Below are 6,808 nucleotides of genomic sequence, written 5' to 3'. Positions count from 1 at the left end.
ACACTACAACAGGAGGACATTACAATCCTAAACATATATGCACCTAACATGGGGGCTCCCAAATTCGTCAAACAAACACTATTAGAACTAAGGTCACAGATAACACCAAACACAGTGGTGGTGGGTGACTTTAACACCCCACTCTCATCAATTGACAGGTCATCCAGGGAAAGAATAAACAGAGAGGCATCTGGACTAAATGAGGTCATAGAAGGAATGGACCTAACAGATATATACAGGACATTTCATCCAAAAGCTGCAGAATATACATTCTTTTCAGCAGCACATGGAACATTCTCTAAAATAGACCATATATTAGGATACAAAGCAAATCTTAACAAATTCAGGAAAATTGAAATAATTCCTTGCATTCTATCTGACCACAATGGAATTAAACTACAAATCAGTAGCAAGAAAGGCTATAGAGCATACACAAAATCATGGAAACTAAACAATACACTACTAAATGATGAGTGGGTCAATGAAGAAATCAAAAAGGAAATCAAAAAATTTATAGAGTCAAATGATAATGAGAACACAACATACCAAAATATCTGGGACACAATGAAGGCAGTTCTAAGAGGTAAATTTATAGCCTTAAGTGCCTATATTAAGAAATTAGAAAGGTCGCAAGTAAACGACCTAATGCTTCGCCTTAAAGCCTTGGAAAAAGAAGAACAAGGCAAACCAAAAATTAGTAGACGGGAAGAAATAATAAAGATTAGGGCAGAAATTAATGAAATAGAAACAAAAAAAAACAATCCAAAGAATTAATGAAACCAAGAGTTGGTTCTTTGAAAGGATAAACAAGATTGATAAACCCTTAGCAAATCTGAGCAAAAGAAAGAGAGAAGAGACACAAATTAATAAAATCAGAGATGAACAAGGTAACATCACAACAGATTCCAGAGAAATTCAAAAAATCATAGGGACATACTATAAAAGCATATACTCCACAAAGTATGAAAATCTGAAAGAAATGGATGATTTCCTTGATCTATATGACCTACCTAAATTAAATCAAAATGAGATTAATCACTTAAATAGACCTATAACAAACATGGAGATCCGAACAGTTATCAATAATCTCCCAACTAAAAAAAGCCCAGGCCCGGATGGATTCACTGCTGAATTTTACCAGACTTTTAAGGAAGAGCTAACACCATTGCTTCTTAAGCTTTTCCAGGAAATAGAAAAAGAAGGAATTCTACCAAACTCTTTCTATGAGGCCAGCATCACCCTGATACCAAAACCAGGCAAAGATAGAACAAAAAAAGAAAATTACAGACCAATCTCCCTCATGAACATAGATGCAAAAATTCTCAACAAAATATTGGCAAACAGAATATAAGAGTATATCAAAAAGATCATTCACCCTGACCAAGTAGGCTTTATCCCAGAGATGCAGGGATGGTTCAACATACGCAAATCTATAAATGTAATACATTACATAAACGGGTTGAAGGACAAAAATCACATGATCATCTCATTAGATGCAGAGAAAGCATTTGACAAAATCCAACATCCCTTCATGATAAAAGTCCTACAGAGACTGGGAATAGAAGGAACATATCTCAATATAATAAAGGCTATTTATGACAAGCCTACAGCCAACATATTACTAAATGGGGAAAAACTGGAAGCTTTTCCACTAAAATCAGGAACAAGACAAGGGTGTCCACTGTCCCCACTTCTATTTAATATAGTTTTGGAAGTCTTGGCCATAGCAATAAGGCAAGAGACACACATAAAAGGGATACAAATTGGAAAGGAAGAAATCAAGTTATCATTATTTGCAGATGACATGATTCTATACATAAAGGACCCTAAAGAGTCTACTAGCAAGCTGTTAGAGCTGATCAAAACCTACAGCAATGTAGCAGGATACAAAATAAATACACAGAAATCAGTAGCCTTCATATATGCTAACAACAAACACACAGAGGATGAAATCAGAGAATCACTCCCATTCACAATTGCATCAAAAAAAAATAAAATACCTTGGAATAAACCTAACCAAGGAAGTAAAGAATCTATACAATGAGAACTTTAAAACACTCAAGTGAGAAATTGCAGAAGACACTAGAAAGTGGAGAAACATCCCTTGTTCCTGGATTGGAAGAATCAATATCGTGAAAATGGCAATCTTACCTAAAGCAATCTACACATTTAATGCAATCCCTATCAAAATTCCAAAGGCTTTCTTCATGGAAATAGAAAAAACAATCCAAAAATTCATTTGGAATCACAAAAAACCCTCGAATATCTAAAATAATACTGAGCAACAAAAAAGAGGCTGGTGGTATCACCATACCTGATTTTACCCTATACTACAGAGCCATAGTAACAAAAACAGCATGGTACTGGCACAAAAACAGACATGTAGATCAGTGGAACAGAATAGAGGACCCAGATGTAAGCCCAAGTAGCTACAGCCACCTGATATTCGATAAAAATGCCAAAAATACTCATTGGAGAAGAGACAGCCTCTTCAGGAAATGGTGTTTTGAAAACTGGATAAATATCTGCAGAAGGATGAAAATAGATTCTTCTATCTCGCCATGCACAAGAATTAAGTCCAAATGGATTAAAGACCTTAACATCAGACCGGAAACTTTGAAACTGCTAGAGGAAAAAGTAGGGGAAACCCTTCAACATATTGGTCTTGGCAAAGACTTTCTGAATACAACCCCAATTGCTCAGGCAATAAAACCACAGATTAACCACTGGGACCTAATGAAATTACAAAGATTTTGCACCGCAAAGGACACAGTGAAAAAAGCAAAGAGGCAACCTACAGAATGGGAAAAAATCTTCGCCAGCTATATATCTGATAGAGGATTAATATCTAGGATATACAAAGAACTCAAAAAGTTAACTAATAAGGAATCAAACAAGCCAATCAAAAAATGGGCTAAGGAGCTAAATAGAGAGTTCTCAAAGGAAGAAATACGAATGGCATATAAGCACCTAAAAAAATGTTCTACGTCACTAGTCATCAGGGAAGTGCAGATTAAAACTACATTGAGATTCCATCTCACTCCTGTCAGATTGGCCACCATCATGAAAACAAATGATCATAAATGTTGGCGGGGATGTGGAAAAAAAGGAACCCTTCTGCACTGCTGGTGGTAATGCAATCTGGTCCAGCCATTGTGGAAAACAGTGTGGAGGTTCCTAAAGCAGCTAGAGATTGATCTACCATATGACCCAGCTATAGCACTCCTAGGCATATATCCAAAGGACTCATCTCATTTCCTTAGAAGTACATGCTCAACCATGTTTATTGCTACTCAATTTATAATAGCTGGGAAATGGAACCAGCCTAGATGTCCCTCAACAGATGAGTGGATAATGAAGATGTGGTACATTTATACAATGGAGTTCTACTCAGCGGTAAAGAAAAATGAAGTTATGAAATTTGCAGAAAAATGGATGGACCTGGAAAGTATTATACTAAGTCAGGTAACCCAGGCCCAGAAAGCCAAGCGCCACATGTTCTCTCTCATATGTGGATCCTAGCTACAGATGACTGGGCTTCTGCGTGAGAATGAAAATACTTAGTAGCAGAGGCCAGTAAGTTGAAAAGGAGACATAAAGGGTGGAGAAAGGAAGGGAGGAGGATACTTAATAGGTTGATATTGTATATATGTAATTACAATGATTGTAATGGGGAGGTAATATGATGGAGAATGGAATTTCAAACGGGAAAGTGTGGGGGTGGGGAGGGAGGGAATTACCATGGGATATATTTTATAATCATGGAAAATGTTAATAAAAATTAAAAAAAAATTAATTAATTTATTTATTTTTCCAAATTTTTATTAACAACTTCCATGATTATAAACAAAATCCCATGGTAATGCCCTCCTTCACGCCATTTTCCCCTTTGAAACTCCACTCTCCATCATATCCCTTCCTCCTCTCAATCAGTTTCTCTTTTAGTTTTGATGTCATAATCTTTTCCTCCTATTATGATGATCTTGTGTAGGTAGTGTTAGGCACTGTGAGGTCATGGATATCCAGGCCATTTTGTGTCTGGAGGAGCATGTTGTAAGGTGTCCTGCCCTTCCTTTGGCTCTTACATTCTTTCTGCCACCTCTTCCGCAATGAACTCTGAGTCTTGGCAGGTGTGATAGAGATATTGCAGTTCTGAGCACTGCAGTCACTTCTTTCCAGCACTATGATGCCTTCTGAGTCATCCCAAGGTCACTGCCATCAAAAAAGAGAAGATTCTCTACCAAAAGTGAGAGTAGCATTAATATAAGGGTATGAACATTAAGAGAAGTGCTTAGTGGGCAGTCTGATGAGCATAGTATATACATTTAGCCAGACAGCAGCAGACGTTACACCCTTAGGGCTCATGACTACCCCTGTTTTAAGTTTTCAGTATCAGGGATGTATTCCCTCCCATGGAGCAGGCCTCCAGTCCAATTAGAGGGCAGTTAGTGTCCACCATGACAGATGTGCCACTATTGCACCCATTGGCTCATTTGGCCTGGCTGGCAAAATATAAGGCTTGCAGTGTCCACTGTTGAGTATCTTCACTGGTGATTTCTCTATGTCCCATTGAACTGCATGCAGAATGGCTTCTTCAAGCTTTCTGTCAGCTGGTCTACATGGAGGAGGTTATCAGCTCAGTTCCAGCAGGATTTCTCAGTGACCTTGCAGCTCAAGTATGTGGAGTCTTCAGCAATAGGGTCTTACCATCTATTCCTGGTGGGAAACCAAGGGCCTTGGCAATGGCCTGTAATGTTTTGTGGGTCTCAGGGGCCTCCCTGGCCAACAACTCACTGGAAGGTATCCCATCCCTGGGACTGAAAATTTTCTAGCAACAATCTATGGCTTCTGAGTGTTCCATTGTCCAAAAAAGTAGGTTTCCATGTGACTTATTTATATCCTCTTTGATTTTTATTAGTTCTCCCTCCACCTTTCCTATACTCAGTCTCTTCCCCTGTCCTCCCTTAGGCCTTTTCACCCCCATTAATCTGTTCTTCTACTGACATATATAAAATACCACCCTATTAAGTCCCCTCTCTTCCCTTTCTATTCCCTTTATATCTCCATTCTAGCTTATTGGCCTCTGCTACTGAGTTTTATTCCTACTCACATAGAAATCCAATCATTTATAGCTAGGATCCACATACGAGAGAGAACTTGTGATGTTTGGCTTTCTAGGCCTGGGTTACCTCAGTAAGTATAATACTTTCTAGATCCATCCATTTTCCTGCAAATTTCATAACTTTATTTTTCTTTAACACTGAGTAGAACTCCATTATGTAAATGTACCACACCTTCATTATCTACTCATCAGTTGAGGAACATCTAGGCTGGTTCCATTTCCTAGTTATGGTGAATAGAGTGGCAATAAATATGGATGACAAGCATCTCTAAGGTAGTGAGACGAGTCCTTAGAATCTATGCCTCGGAATGGTATAGCTGAGTCATATGGTAGATCTATTTTTAGCTGTCTCAGGAACCTTCACACTGATTTCCACAATGGTTGGACCAGATTGCATTCCCACCAACAGTATAGAAGGGTTTCTCTTTTTCTGCATCCTCTCCAGCATTTATGATCATTTGTTTTCATGATGGTAGCCAATCTGACAGGAGTGAGATGGAATCTCAGCGTAGTTTTAATCTGCATTCCCCAGATGACTAGGGATGTAGAACATTTTAAAATTTCTTTGTTTTGTTTTATCTTTATTTATTTATTTGAGAGTGAGAGTGAGAGAGAGGGAGAGAGAGAGAGAGAGAGAAAGCGAGAGAGAATGGGCATGCCAGGGCCTCCAGCCACTGCAAACGAACTCCAGATGTGTGTGCCCCTTTGTGCATCTGGCTAACATGGGTCCTGGGGAATCAAGCCTCGAACCTGGGTCCTTAGGCTTCACAGGCAAGCGCTTAACCACTAAGCCATCTCTCCAGCCCTAGAACATTTTTTAGATACTTATATGCCACCTATATTTCTTCTTTTGAGAACTCTATTTAGTTCCATAGCCCATTTTTAACTGGATTGTTTGATTTCTTATTATTTAATTGTTTTGAATTCTTTGTATATCCTAGATATTAGTCCTCTATAAGCTACCAAAGATTTTCTCCCATTATGTAGGTTGTAAAGGCACTTTCTTGCAAAGCCTGATGGCCTGGGTTCAATTCCCAGTACCTACATAAAGCCAGATGCAAAAAGTGAAACATGCATCTGAAGTTTATTTGCAGCAGCAAGGGTCCCTGTTGCATCCATTCTCTGTCTCTTCCTTGCTCCCCTGCTCTCACAGCTTGCAAGTAAATAATAAACAAACAAATGAATGAATGTCTAAATAAATGCACTGGAGAGGACAGGGAGGACAGAATATACATAGTGGTTTGATTCAGGTGCCCCCACAAGCTTATGTGTGTTCTGAAAACTTGATCCATCAGCTGATGGAAATTTGGGAATTGGAACCTTGTTAGAGATGTGTTGTTTGGGGCAGGCTTATGGGTGTTTTGGTCAGTTTCCCCTTGCCAGTGTTTGGCACACTGTGGTTGTTTGACCCAGGTGTCCTCCATAAACTTAGGTGTTCTGAATGCTAGGTTCCCAGCTGATGGAGATTTGGGAATTAATGCCTCCTGGAGGGAGTGTATTGTTGGGGGCGGGCTTATGGGTATTAAAGCCAGTGTCCCCATGCCAGCATTTGGCACACTTTCCTGTTGCTATTGTCCACCTGATGTTGGCCAGGGGGTGATGTCTATCCCATGCTCATGCCATCGATTTCCCCTGCCATCATGGAGCTTCCCCCTCAAGCCTGTAAGCCAAAATAAACCTTATTTT

This window comes from Jaculus jaculus, chromosome X, assembly GCF_020740685.1.
Source record: "Jaculus jaculus isolate mJacJac1 chromosome X, mJacJac1.mat.Y.cur, whole genome shotgun sequence".
Classification (NCBI taxonomy): Eukaryota; Metazoa; Chordata; class Mammalia; order Rodentia; family Dipodidae; genus Jaculus; species Jaculus jaculus.
Note: the sequence above shows the minus strand (reverse complement) of the source record.